The sequence below is a fragment of the Manis pentadactyla genome, chromosome 6 (assembly GCF_030020395.1).
Source record: "Manis pentadactyla isolate mManPen7 chromosome 6, mManPen7.hap1, whole genome shotgun sequence".
Lineage (NCBI taxonomy): Eukaryota > Metazoa > Chordata > Mammalia > Pholidota > Manidae > Manis > Manis pentadactyla.
The window spans coordinates 3202314-3216975 of NC_080024.1; the positions used below are offsets into that span (position 1 = coordinate 3202314).

A 14662-nucleotide genomic window follows, 5' to 3' on the forward strand; every position below is an offset into this window, starting at 1 on the left:
GGAGGCTAAAAGTCCAAGATCAAGGTTCCCACCAATTTGAGTTCTGGGGAGGACATAGGAGACCAGGGACCAGGTGCAGAGTATTTGACTTTCCACCAAAAGCATTGCCTGTAAGAGGAAAAAATGGACAAACTGGGTGTGACAAACCTAAAACCCTTGTTCTGTGAAAGATTCTGTTAAGGGGTGAAAAGAAAAGCTACACACTTGGCGTATTTGCAAACACCATCAACAAAATGTTAGTATCTAGAATGTATATAGGACCCTTCAAACCCAAACAATCCCAAGTGAGAAAAACCCCAAACAATCCAGTTAAGAAATGGACTAAAGATGTGAGCAGACATTTCACCAGAGAGGACACACAGATGGTAAATGAGCACATGAACGATGTGCACCATCATTAGTCATTAGGCAAGTGGAAATAAAAACCGCAATGAGATACCATTATTCTCCTGTAAGAATGGCTAAAACAAAAAAGAGTGGTAATGCCAAATGCTGGTATGGATGAGGAGAAACTAGATCACCAAACTTGTTGGTAAAAATGTCGGATGGTACAGTCCCTCTGGAAAAGAATAGGGTGGTTCCCTACAAAACTAAACATACCCTTGCCAAGCAGCCCTGCTGTTTGCACTATGGGGTGTCTATTCCAGAAAAATCTGTATACAAATGTTCATAGACACTTGAGGTGCATTAGCCCTAACCTGGGAACAATGCAATGTCTTTCAATGTGCACAACGTTAAACAAATTGATATTTTGAATTAATTCTCAGTAATAAAAAGGAACAAACTGTTGGTACATGCAGTAACTTGGATGGATCTCAAGGCAATTATGCTGCATGAAAAAAGTCTTCAAAGGTTACAAATTGCAGGATTCCATTTAAATAGCATTCTTGCAGGAACAGATTTATAGAGGTGGACAACAGATAAGTGGTTGGGAGGGATTAGGGGGCAGGGAGAGGGAGGTGGCTCTGGCTCTAAAGGGGTTTTTGTATGGTGCTTCTTTGCATCCTCACTGTGGTGGTGAGGAGGAATCTGTACCTGTGGTAAAACTGCATAGAACTAAACACACACACACACACACACACACACACACACACACACATACACACACAAGTGCATATAGAACAGGTAAATCTGAGTAAGCTCAGTGAATTGTATCAAGGTCGACTGATAAAGTTGGAAAACAAGTAAAGGGCATTCAGGGTCTAGAATCTGTATTTTTCTTACAACTACATGAGAATCTAAAATGATCTCAAAGTAAAAAGTTAAAAAAGGAATGGGTTAAAAGAGAAATGAACATGGCATGCAAATGTTCATGGCATAATTGGCCACAACTGGAAATCATGGAATATCTGTGAACAGATGAATGGATAAACAAAATGAGGTCATCTGGGCAACAGAAAACAAACTACCCCTCAGTATAAAGTGGGAAACTGATGGGGCACAGTGACCTGAGTGACTCACGGACATGATGCTGAGTAAAGGAAGCCACGCACAAGAGCACAGAGAACGTGGTTCCATTTATGTGAAATTCCGTAGCAGACAAATCTATTAGTTTAGGTAAGTCGTCTGGAGCTCAGGGTATGAGTTGACTGGAAAGGGACATAAAGGCCTTTTTAGGGGTGATGGAAATGTCCTATATTTCATTGAGGTGGGGGCTACATGGCTGTGTGCATTTGTTGAAAGGCATCAAAATGCCTACTTAATATATGTAGGTGAACACATTTATCAAAAATCATTGGCAGAGACATTTAAAATGAGTGCATGTTGTTGGATATAAATTATATGTGATTAAAAGGAGTGGGTTTCCTACATCTGAGCAGGAGGTTTTTGGCCCAGTGGCTAGAGCTGGCTGACATCAATTTTAGAGCATAGTTTCCCATGTTCCAATTGACAACTGGATGAGATTTATCTCTTAAAATATTTCCCTGCATTCTGTAGATCATTTAACTCATCCCAGCTGGGCCCTAACCCCCAAGCATCCCATCCGCTGTGACTCATGTGATTAATCATCTATGTAAAAGTGTCCATGGAGAAGAGAGTTTGGTCTGGGAACCACGGACACCGGTCTCTCGGGACAAAGCCCCCATTGTTTGCTTTCAACTCCGGCAGCGTTCCTTCAGGACACAATCAAGATGTAGTTTGGATGGTCTTTGCAGAAGAGCCGCTCGCTGCTGCAGCTTGGAGGGGGGCCACTTGGATCTCCCTTCTAGCCGGAACGCGCTGCAGGGCCCTTTCCTGTGTGTGGCCCGGCTGCCCCTTGCTGGCAGCCGCAGACTGGCTCTGGGCCCAGGGGCCGTGAGGGCCTGGCCACGCCTGGGGCAGGGCCCCCTACAGCCGGCCAGGCATCCCCAGCGTGCTGCCACAGTCTGCGGCTCCTTCCGCCCCCACCCACTCCCTGGCATCAGGCTCTCTCCTCCGGCGGCTGCTCCCTCTCCTCCTTTCACACGTGCTGTCCACAGCACGCACCTTGTACATCTACCCATGTCATGGTCTCTGCCTCCCGGGAGATGGGGAGTCACAGACTCGCTGACCTCTTGTTTTAGCCAGGGTCTGACCAGGACAGCAGAATCCATGCTGGTTGTTTCAAATGGAGGACGCACGGCAGGGAAGTGTTTCTGCAGGTGTGGGAGGAGGTGAGAGGCTAAATACAGGGTGCTCAGGCGATCAGGGCACCAGCGAGAGCGGGAAGTCACTCTCCCCTGTGGGCCTAGAGGGACAGAGCAAGGAGGAGGAGGTCTTGCTGGTGCCCAGATGGCAGGCTACCTGGTGGATGCTGGGGTCCTTTCAGGCATGTCAGGTGGAGCTGGGACCTGGAGGGATGGATCTGGCAGGTCCCTTGTCATCAAGTTGGGGACCACCTAGGCAGAGAGAGAGAGAAGTAGAAATGACTTGACTCCTCCCCTGCCCGTGTCCCTCTGCCACTCTCTGCCCTTGTTTGACCCTCCAGAAGCTAGAAGACGATGCGGCCTGGGATTTCTGTTTCCCCCTAGTACAGAGCAGAGGCAGAAGCCAGCCTATGAATCTGAAAGAAAACAGGCAAATGACCAGGACACCTTCCAAAGCTACACCCCTGCTAATTTACCAGAAATCTCTGTAGGAGTCTATGTGGACGGGTGGATGGAGGGATGGAGGGGTGGAGGGGTGGAGGGGTGGAGGGGTGGAGGGGTGGGGAGTGGAGGGGTGGAGGGGTGGAGGGGTGGGGGGTGGAGGGGTGGAGGGGTGGAGGGGTGGGGGGTGGAGGGGTAGAGGGGTGGAGGGGTGGAGGGATGGAGGGGTGGAGGGTGGAGGGATGGAGGGATGGAGGGGTGGAGGGGTGGGGAGTGGAGGGGTGGAGGGGTGGAGGGGTGGAGGGATGGAGGGATGGAGGGATGGAGGGGTGGAGGGGTGGAGGGGTGGAGGGGTGGAGGGGTGGGGGGTGGAGGGATGGAGGGATGGAGGGGTGGAGGGGTGCAGCAATACGTGATACAGCAGGTACGGTGAATCAACAGGGCAGAATCTGAGTGGTGAGATACTTGGATATTCACTATAAGATTCTTGTGGAGGGATGGAGGGGTGGAGGGGTGGAGGGGTGGAGGGGTGGAGGGGTGGAGGGGTGGAGGGGTGGGGGGTGGAGGGGTGGAGGGGTGGGGGGTGGAGGGGTGGAGTGGTGGAGGGGTGAGGGGTGGAGGGGTGGGGGGTGGAGGGGTGGAGGGGTGGGGGGTGGAGGGGTGGAGGGGTGGAGGGGTGGAGGGGTGGAGGGGTGGGGGGTGGAGGGGTGGAGGGGTGGAGGGGTGGGGGGTGGAGGGGTGGAGGGGTGGGGGTGGAGGGGTGGAGGGGTGGGGGGTGGAGGGGTGGAGGGGTGGGGGGTGGAGGGGTGGAGGGGTGGAGGGGTGGAGTGATACGTGATACAGCAGGTACGGTGAATCAACAGGGCAGAATCTGAGTGGTGAGATACTTGGATATTCACTATAAGATTCTTGTGGAGGGATGGAGGGGTGGAGGGGTGGAGGGGTGGAGGGGTGGAGGGGTGGAGGGTTGGAGGGGTGGGGGGTGGGGGGTGGAGAGGTGGAGGGTGGGGGGTGGGGGGTGGAGGGGTGGAGGGGTGGGGGGTGGAGGGGTGGAGAGGTGGGGGGTGGAGGGGTGGGGGGTGGAGGGATGGAGGGGTGGAGGGGTGGAGGGGTGGGGGGTGGAGGGGTGGGGGGTGGAGGGATGGAGGGGTGGAGGGGTGGAGGGGTGGGGGGTGGAGGGGTGGAGGGGTGGGGGGTGCAGGGGTGGAGGGGTGGGGGCTGGAGGGGTGGAGGGGTGGGGGGTGGGGGGTGGGGGGTGGAGGGGTGGGGGGTGGGGGGTGGGGGGTGGAGGGGTGGAGGGGTGGGGGGTGGAGGGGTGGAGGGGTGGGGGGTGGAGGGGTGGAGGGGTGGGGGGTGGAGGGGTGGGGGGGGTGGGGGGTGGGGGGTGGGGGGTGGAGGGGTGGAGGGGTGGAGGGGTGGGGGGTGGAGGGATGGAGGGGTGGAGGGGTGGAGGGGTGGAGCGATACGTGGTACAGCAGGTACGGTGAATCAACAGGGCAGAATCTGGGTGGTGAGATACTTGGATATTCACTATAAGATTCTTGTGGAGGGATGGAGGGGTGGAGGGGTGGAGGGGTGGGGGTGGAGGGGTGGAGGGGTGGGGGGTGGAGGGGTGGAGGGGTGGGGGGTGGAGGGTGGAGGGTTGGAGGGGTGGAGAGGTGGGGGGTGGAGGGGTGGGGGGTGGAGGGATGGAGGGGTGGAGGGGTGGAGGGGTGGGGGGTGGAGGGGTGGAGGGGTGGAGGGGTGGGGGGTGGAGGGGTGGAGGGGTGGGTGGTGGAGGGGTGGAGGGGTGGGGGGTGGAGGGGTGGAGGGGTGGGGGCTGGAGGGGTGGAGGGGTGGGGGGTGGAGGGGTGGAGGGGTGGGGGGTGGAGGGGTGGAGGGGTGGGGGTGGAGGGGTGGAGGGGTGGAGGGGTGGAGGGGTGGGGGGTGGAGGGGTGGAGGGGTGGGGGGTGGAGGGGTGGAGGGGTGGGGGTGGAGGGGTGGAGGGGTGGAGGGGTGGGGGGTGGAGGGGTGGAGGGGTGGAGGGGTGGGGGGTGGAGGGATGGAGGGGTGGAGGGGTGGAGGGGTGGGGAGTGGAGGGGTGGAGGGGTGGAGGGGTGGGGGGTGGAGGGGTGGGGGGTGGAGGGATGGAGGGGTGGAGGGGTGGAGGTGTGGAGGGGTGGGGGGTGGAGGGGTGGAGAGGTGGGGGGTGGAGGGGTGGGGGGTGGAGGGATGGAGGGGTTGAGGGGTGGAGGTGTTGAGGGGTGGGGGGTGGAGGGGTGGAGAGGTGGGGGGTGGAGGGGTGGGGGGTGGAGGGGTGGAGGGGTGGGGGGGGTGGGGTGGAGGGGTGGGGGGTGGAGGGGTGGAGAGGTGGGGGGTGGAGGGGTGGGGGATGGAGGGGTGGGGGGTGGAGGGGTGGAGGGTGGAGGGGTGGGGGGTGGGGGGTGGAGAGGTGGAGGTTGGGGGGTGGGGGGTGGAGGGGTGGAGGGGTGGGGGGTGGAGGGGTGGAGGGGTGGGGGGTGGAGGGGTGGAGGGGTGGGGGGTGGAGGGTGGAGGGTTGGAGGGGTGGGGGGTGGGGGTGGAGGGGTGGAGGGGTGGGGGGTGGAGGGGTGGAGGGGTGGGGGTGGAGGGGTGGAGGGGTGGGGGGTGGAGGGGTGGAGGGGTGGGGGGTGGAGGGTGGAGGGTTGGAGGGGTGGGGGGTGGGGGTGGAGGGGTGGAGGGGTGGGGGGTGGAGGGGTGGAGGGGTGGGGGGTGGAGGGTGGAGGGTTGGAGGGGTGGGGGGTGGGGTTGGAGGGGTGGAGGGGTGGAGGGGTGGAGGGTGGAGGGGTGGGGGGTGGAGGGGTGAGGGGTGGAGGGGTGAGGGGTGGGGGTGGGGGGTGGGGGGTGGAGGGGTGGAGGGTGCAGCAATACGTGGTACAGCAGGTACGGTGAATCGACAGGGCAGAATCTGGGTGGTGAGATACTTGGATATTCACTATAAGATTCTTCCCACTTTGCTGTATGTTTGAACATTTTTATGGAAAATATACTTTTACTTACATTATTAATATTATATTTTTGTATTAACTTATATTATTATGTTATTAATATAAGAAATACCCTCCTTCAGTAAAATGTTCATCTTTTATGGGGGAGAGGCAGGTAAGTTTCCGGCACAGCCGTTTCTCCCTGGAGCACGGTTACACAGCCCTTCCTTTCTCTCTGCTAAGAGAACAGGAGTGGTGTAACCCCTCAGTCTGCAGCATTTGTGTGGGTGTAGGGGTGTCTGTCGTCCATCTTGGTGGGGCCAGAGGTTGCACGCCCATGGGCAGGCTTCAGTCTGTGACATGCTGCATGGCTCACTGTCTTGCCAATGGGTTCAGCCCTGGGCAAGTTCACTATGGATTCACTGTGACCAAAGAAAATTGACAGCAGAATGCTCTTTGGGGTGAAAGGGTTATACCCAACTTTATTTCCAGGTGGCAGGTCAGTCATAGTATCCCATTCACTCAGACTGAGTCTGCAGGCAGCAAGCTGGTCTCTCCCCTTGCCTCTGGGCCCCTCTGCCTGCACAGCTGTCCTCTGGGCCTCTCTGCCTGCACAGCCATCCCACACAGCCATCCTCTAGGCCTCTATCCTTGGCACTGCCACCACCCCAGCCTCTGCTCTGCTCTCCTGCAGCCTTGCAGCTGTGCCACCGTGTCATGCCCAGAGCACTGGGTGGATCTCTTTATATAGAGTCAACAGCCATGTATTGCTGACAGGTGTGCAGTGAGCTAGTCAACCAGGGTCAGGTGAGAATCCTGGCCACAGGAACTCTCATTTTATCCACATTCACCCACTGCTTTACAACTTTTGAGTTAGTGAGTCACATTAAAAAACTGAAAAATTCTCCTAAAGATCTAAAATATACAACTTTTCTCTGGACACGAGACCTGACAACACTGGGCTGGCATTTCTCCACAGCAGTTGAATGTTGCTGAGCCAGGTGGAGATGCCCTCTCCGGTTTGCCGTAGCCCCCAGTGCTCCCTATTGTCCACACCTGGCCCACTCTACTCACTTTGCTTTCCTGTCTTGTCCCTGAAAACATTTGCATTTAGGAGTCTGGATTCATTAGGACACTTGTATTATAATGAACTCTGTACCACCATCCCTTTAAGGCCACCTTCCTGGAGCTGCTTTAATCCACAAGCCCCTTTGTGACTTGCTATATCCATGTGCCACCTCTATTTGCTTAAAACTTTTAACATGGATTCTTTTAAAATGAAACCTTATTTGTAAGTTTCCTAAGTAGTAAGCCCCACCAAACCAAGAGTTTGGTGTGCTCATCAGGCATTTTTCTAGCACAAAATAAAACATGCTTGTGCCTAAGACCTCAGAGACCATCCCTTGTGCTCCGACGGCACATGCACCTCATTTCAGGCAACGCCGATCGGCCTGTGCTAAGCAGATGCCCGAAGACCGCCCCTTCCTCGTTCGCTAGGCCCTCCCCCTCCTAGCAGCTCCTTTCCTGAACTGCGCTTTAACCATCCCGGCCACTTTTCACCCTGGGAGCCCAGGCTGCCTTTCGTATGAATCTGAAACTCAGAGTACATAGAATGGCCTTGGCGGTCCTCCCTTCCCCAAAAGCTGCCTGGTTCTTGCCCAACCTGAGTCCCCCTTCTTTGGTGCCTGCTTGGATTTCAGCACATCCGCAGTTTGCCTGAATTCCCTCAAGTTCGTCCAGACTACCCGTTCCTACTGTACGTCCTTCATCAAGGAGCGGGTGCAGTGCGAGGTAGGATCCCGCTGGAGAGCTCGACGGGCTGGCCCGGGAGGGTTCGCCCCGCCGCTCCGAGGATCTGTTGGCGTCACTGACGGCTTTTAAGGATTTCCCCTCCTCAATCAGCCTAATAACTTGTAGAAATTGGCACATTATTCCAACACCCACATTTACCAGCTGCTTCCCAAGCCTGGCAGGCACGTGATCTAATTTAAAGGTCACAAAACCACTGCGAGGGAGGTGCAGTGATTTGGGCCCCCTTACAGATGCAGACAGTGACCCTCAGAGAGTGCAAGCGACGTCACCGACGCCCCACAGCTAGTGAGTGGCGGAGTCCGTGCTCCGCGCCAGATCCGTTTCGGCATCCGTGTCCACACTTGCGGCTGCTGCTCGCAGGCCTTTGATACTGACCCGTTTCCTGTTCTTCTGGGGGAGCTGATCTCAGCCCCGTCCCCCTTCACTTGTAGGACAAGTGGTTTTGCTGGTCTCGGGTTTCCGTTCGGCTTTCCTGCCGTGGCGCTCGCAGGGCGCCCTGAATCGCGCAGGGCGTTGTGGAAAGGTGCACAAATCAACTTGCCCGATGTGGCCGATTCTGCCTCCCACAACGATACTGTGTGTTCTCCTCCTCAACTAGGCGGGAGCCGCAGGGTCACACAGCAGCCTCCACCCTCGAGAGGAACGAATTCCTCTCCATCCTGGCCAACACCGCAAAACGCTCCGGAAAGGAGACCGGAGTTGGTGTTGTGAGGACACTCAGCCCTCGCCTCCCGTGGCTCAGGAACACCCACGGGCTCTGAGCGCCACGGGGGCCATGCATGGCGTGTTCTCCACACCCAGGCAGGAGCGAGCAACATGCTGGGTGGGCCACGCTGCCCTCCGGCAGAGGCCGCCCTGTCTGTACGTCCAGCGGCAGTGAGCGGGAGCCTCTGCCTGTGCCCACCAACAGGGAGCACCATGCGCTCAAGGGGATGGACGATGGGCACCGACTCCGACGGCCAGTCCAAGAGTGACCACAGCCCCTACATTTCCAAACTCCCTTGCATTCAGGCTGGGGGTCATAGGATCAGTTCTGGCCAATGAAATTGAGTGGAATGGATGTTTCACTTTCAAAGAGACATTTAAAAGCCATTGCACTTCCGCCAGCGCTCTCTCTCTCTCTCTTTCTCTCTCTCTCTTCTTCTGCCATGGTCACTTTGCAGACCGCAGACGGCAGAGGATGTCACTGCAGGACGGGGGGAGCCACTGACCAGCTGAGGGCTGCGCCGGCTCGCCTTTAGAGCCGCGCTTCTTGACGTCCACACCTGCGCTGGTTTTCTCCGGCAGCTGCAACAGCACACCGCAGACTGGGTGGCTTATGCACAGCAGACATTCACATCTCACAGTTCTGAAAGCTGGGAAGGCCGAGATCAGGGTGCTGACAGATTCCGTGTTTGGGGAGAGCTTCCTGGTTCATAGCTGGCTGGTTGTCCTCACATGGCGGAACGGCTGGGGGCACTCTCTAGGGTCCCTTTTACAAGGGTGCCGACTCCACACATGAGGGCTCTGCCTTTGAGAGGCTCCACTGCCAGACACCATCATCTGCGGATCAGACAGTCAGTCCACAGTGATGTCCCAGTGCAACTCCCGTGTTGAATCTGGGCTGACCCCAGACTCTCTTGAATCAACTGAATGTGGTAGAAGGGATCCCGTGCCAGTTACAGATCCAGGCCCTAAGGAGTCCTGGCAGCCGGTGCTTTCCCACTTGGGGAACCCTAAAAATGCCGCATCAGAAGCCCAGCTACCTTGCTGCACTTGCCAAGTAGAGAGGGAGAAGCCCCTGGACTGCATGGAGAGGGAACGACACTCAGCTGCCTCGGTTTCCCGGCTGAGTCCAGGCTCCGGCCAGCCCTCCTAAGGGGCTAAACACCTTAGGAACCCATGCTGGACATTCCAGCCCAATCAAGGCCCTAGATGACTGCATGCCAGCCAAAATCATGCAGAGCAGAAGAACCTCCCAGCTGAACCCAGTCAGCCCTCTGAGTCACGAGCAGTGATAGAGTGGTTGCTCTTTGGAGCCACTAAATCTTGGAGTGGTTTGCACACAGCAGTAGATAACCAATGTGGTGAGAGAAGGTTCTGACATATTGGCCACTGTGACTCGAGGCATGTCTGTTGGAGCAGCCAGTGTTTATTTCCCTGACTGAAACAGGATGGTTTCAGGCAAACAGCATGAATCGAACATAGGTGAAGTCACAAAGCCTGGGGGTGTGTGTGGAGACTGCAGTGCCCTTCCTCATTGGCTGGCTGATTGGATGGGGGGAACAAGAGAAGAGACAGTGGCTCTGAGGTTTCAAGCCTGTGACTGTGAGGATGGGCAGCCACCCACTCGTCCACCCATATCCTCCCACCCACCCATCCATAGCTACCCACCCACCATCCACCCATCCATACCCATTCATCCATCCACCTCCTCACCACTCATCCACCTATCCATCTATTCATCCATATCCTTCTACATATCCACCTAGCCATTTACCCACCCACTCATCTGAATCCATCCATCCATCCATCCACCCACCCACCCAATCCTGTTAGAGCCTGCCATGGGCTAGGCAAGGGGACCATATTTGGATAAAACAGATGTGCTCCTGTCCTTTTCTGGGAACACATAGTGAAACCCCTCAACCCTGCTCAGATTTCACCATCAAGTTCTTTCCTGCACACAGAAAGGTACCAGTGAAGATCACAACCATTGTTTGTTAAGCTCTTGTTTGGAGCCGAACCCTCTAACTTGTCCTTGACATCCTTTCTGGCCCTTAATCTCCCAATAACAGTAGAAGGTGGGAGGCATTCAGAGGTGAGGTTACAGATCTGCCAGAGCCCGAGGGGTGCTGGGGTTCACACCCAAAGCTGCTGGCCACCCACCAAGTCTTGCTACTGCCATCCATGTTCCTGGGGGCGGTGTCCCCCATCACGGGGCCTTCCCCACCTCTGCCCCCCAAGAAGAGAGAGGGTCCTTTGCCCTGCTCTACACATCAGAACTCGTTTCTCCTAGAGATGATGTTGAGAGAACTGGAAAAATGACAACGGCTGTCCTTTCCTATGCATCAGAGGAGACACTGGGCTAACTATGACCGATGACAGAGCATCCCTGGGACAACTCGTCTCGAGCTCCGAGCAGCTGGCCTGGACACAGTCCCGGCACCCAGCCAGCCGTGTGTAGGCCAGGGACTGTCTGTAACTGTGAACGTTGCTCACTCTGAATGTGCACCTAGCTGGACTCTCTTTTCCTCACTCTGGTTGTTTCTCTTATTTTTTCACTTTTCTCTTTCCATTATGCTGTGCAAAGACCCTGGGCTTCCTGTTCCAGCTAAATGGCAAACACCACCTTGTTCTTAGCAGAGTATACATTTTTGTAAATTCCCCCTAGAGATTTATTTCATCAGTATGGAAAATGTAACTCTGTTTTCCTAAGTGACGGGTCATGTTTATGCAGGGACTCTGCGTGGGCTCAGAGCCTGGCCAGATGGTCCCGGATGTGCCCCGTGTGACATGAGGAGCGGAGCCCTGATGCCCTCCCAGAGCCACGTGGCTCTTGGGGACTGCGGGGGCTGGGGGCTGTGTGGCTGTGTGCTTGGCACACACCGAGCTGTACATACAGGACGCAAGGCTCTGTGCCCTGGATGGGCTGGCGGCGCTGAGGCGGGGGAGGGCTTGCTGGAGCTGCGGTTCGGCTCTCCCGGCCAAGCGTGAGTCACGCCTATTTTTAGCAGTACCACTCACCAGGTGGGCCAGGTTTCCCACTAACTGTTCTCTGTATTTGGCATCCCCATTTCCTTTGTTGAATGACTAGATGAGCCGGGGACTTGGCATTTTCCAGCCAGTACTTATGTACACCTGACTCTTAGCAAGGTTGGCAATGGAGGGAAGGAAAATTAGCTATATTGGGAACTGGTGACATTATACAGTGATGTTTGCCGAACGGCTTTATGGGCTCTGCAAGCCAATGGGCTGGAGCAGGGATGGCAAACAGCAACAAGGTGCTTGCCGCACCCCCCATTTATTCTGCCGGTGACAGACATGACTAAGTGATCATGAGGCTCCCCCTTCCTGGGCTTGGGCACAGCCTCAGAAAGGGGCTTTGATCAGTTAGCAGGGACCATCTCTGAGGGTGTGGGCAGGGAGGCATGGAGTCAGTGAATTATTTACCTTCTGGGTTGGACAGTAGTGGTATATGATTTAGTCATTGTAGGGAATGTATTTACATCTGCCTTAGTGACAACAGTTTGCTAGGCTGTACAGAGCATCTGCATTAATTGGGCTGCAAGTTGCTGTTTGGGAGGTGGTCCAGGGGGAACCAGGAGGGCAGTGGGACAGTGAGTCAGGTGTGTGGACGCCCCAGTCACCACCGAGGGCCGCCGGACCTCCTGGAGGCTGTGTAGAATGTGCCCAGAGGGGTACCTCCCTGGGGTGAGGGAGGGCGGCATGCGTTCTGCATCTCCAGGCACTCACTGACTGGGGGCTGCCCCTGGGTCAGAGGCCCCAGCACTTTTGTCTGCCGTGGGTGGCGGGGGGTGGCATGTTCTTGTGTCCAGAGAGCCCGAGGCCCCGAGCCAGGGAGTTGTGGTGGCAAGCGAGGAGGGGAATGCCCAGGGTATGGGCAGGGCACTGAGCATCTGCCCCAGGAGAGCAGTTTGACAGTGTCATGGAGAAAGGGTGCCACTCTGGGTTCATGCCCCTGCCTCGCTGGGCACACTGGTGGGTGTAGCCACCCAGCCTCCCTGGCAGCCATCAGTCCCACCCTGCTCCCCTGAGGGGTTGCGGTGAGAACCAAACGAGGAATGTCTATGGGAATGCCTGGTGATTCCAAAGACCTCTAAGATTCTGTGCGGAGATGAGTTCTGTCTGCCCGCCTCCCTCCCTTATAGGCCTACTCTCCATGGGACCCTGGGCACCTGCTAATCATGACTCCCCTGCTTATTCCCCAGCCAAGCTGGGCCAATGGGGTGTCCTGGCCTCCTGGTCGCAGGGCGTGGCCCGAGCAGGGCTCATCTGGGTCTTCCTTGGGATTGACATGTGGGGTTGAGAGAAGACCTCCGGCACCTAGCGGAAGAGACTATGAGCCGATGGCCCCTGGCAGTCACTCCCAAGTAGAGCCAGATGGCGGGGAGAGAGCTCGGACTCCTGTGAGGTGTCTTTACTCCACTGGAACTGGGGTTTCTGAGATTTGAAGGGGGAGCCCTTCTAACTTGGGATAGAGTTTGCAAAGGACAGAGACCTGGCTGGGTTATATTTGCTGCCATTGAGGATCTCAGAGCAGCCACTACGTGACCAGCATCAGACATCAGAATGGGGGGGCGTCCCATGCTGGCTGGACTCACCCCAGGTACAATGGGGGATGCTCTGCGAGATGTCTGCCAGGATCCTCCCATCTGACCCCAGCATCCCGTGGGGCCAGAATCTGCAGCTGCTGCTCTGACCTTGGACTCTGCAAGGCCCTGCCTGGCTCCTTGCCCCCTGTGCCTCAGAGCTACCAGGTCTGCTGGTGTCTGTGGTTCGTTTCCTGGTGACTGCATAGGTGGCCTCTCCGAGGTGCACATTTTCAGCTTCTTGGTAAAGCCTGGAATGCTCACCCTTTCCCTTGTAGAGCCCGGGGTTGGGGGGATGGAGACGGAGCAGCCCGATGTCAGGAGGTGGGCTCCGTGGGCTGGTGGAACCTCATCCGTGAAGTATATGTACAATCTGTCCCCATTTCACTTACTGTAAAGCGTTTCCAGTGACTGTGATCTACTTGCCCGGCACCCTCCCTGCTATGTCCTTGAGTCCAGTAACACCCTGGTGTGACAGTCACACCTTGCAGAGTTCCGCTGGGTGACGAGGACCCAGTGCCACAAGCAAGGCCCACGTCAAAGGGTTGGGAAGTTGGGGCGGGCCTGGGCCCCTCAAGTCGCACAGAACCTCCCTCCCTGGACGATGCCCTGCTGTGGCCATCCCCCAGCCCCTGGCTCTTCCTTCCCTTCTCCCAGTTTGATAGGCCTCCTTCCCTCTGGCAGAGAACAAACGGATGCTTCAGACAGCATTCCTGGGCTTCCCCGCCCCCAGGTCCTGTGGCATTTGGGTCCTGTACCCACTACATGCAGGGCAGGCCTTGCTCCATGGCCTGGGGAGGGGAGATGCCCCATGGTACCGTCACTCTGTGGCCACAGCACAGAGCAGCCTGCCAGGGACGTAGCAGGTACGCTACATAGGGGCTGAGCTGACCCCATGTGCAAAAGGCTGCCTGCTTATCTCCTCGTGACAAGAAGGGGCGGGTGAAAGGGCTCAGCTGGGCAGCAGGACGGGCTGCTGGGGAGAGAACCTTCTGTGCTTGGCAGGCCGATGAGCTGGGCAGAGGCAGGGGTGCGGCGCCCTGAGCCTTCGCAGAGATGTTTCCCAGCTGTTGTTCATCTGTGCCTTTGCGCGGCCAGAAGAGGAAATGCCTCCGCTGCAGCAGAAGGGGTCCTGTGTTAAAAGTGGGGGTGCCAAAGTGCCAAGGCTGCTCCAGAGACAGATGCTCGGAGGGGCTCTTTGGGGACCTACTGATGTGGGCTCCGTGGAGAAGGGTCAAGAGCCCCAGAGCTGGTTGACATCAGAGCTCATGGCGGGAAGCCCACACCTGTGCGACCCAGGAGGAAGTCACGGACGTCCCATCCCCTCCCCCTGTGCCTCTGCCACCAGACCAGCAGTGGGTCCTGTGTAAAGGGGTGATGACGCCCGGGCACTCTCGTGTGGGCGGAGCTTTAGCCCAGCCCTGGGGGGGCATCCAGGGCTTGTGTGTGCCCCTGCAGGACATGGTGGCGCTGGATGGCAGAAGAAATGGCTTTTGGGCTGCTAAGGGCACCCCCAGGCCTGTGGGGGACTTGACCTTTTCTTCTG

The 14662-nt window shown here is 57.0% G+C and overlaps 1 long non-coding RNA gene across 1 annotated transcript; it reads right to left on the minus strand.

The window, feature by feature from the left end:
• Window positions 1–1328: 1328 nt before the first annotated feature.
• On the minus strand, window positions 1329–13619 carry LOC118920273 (uncharacterized). The gene is made up of 3 exons (XR_005027845.2): window positions 13509–13619; window positions 2764–2858; window positions 1329–2615 (listed from the first exon to the last, which is right to left on the minus strand). It is a non-coding gene; the product is annotated as an uncharacterized LOC118920273 (long non-coding RNA).
• Window positions 13620–14662: the final 1043 nt, after the last annotated feature.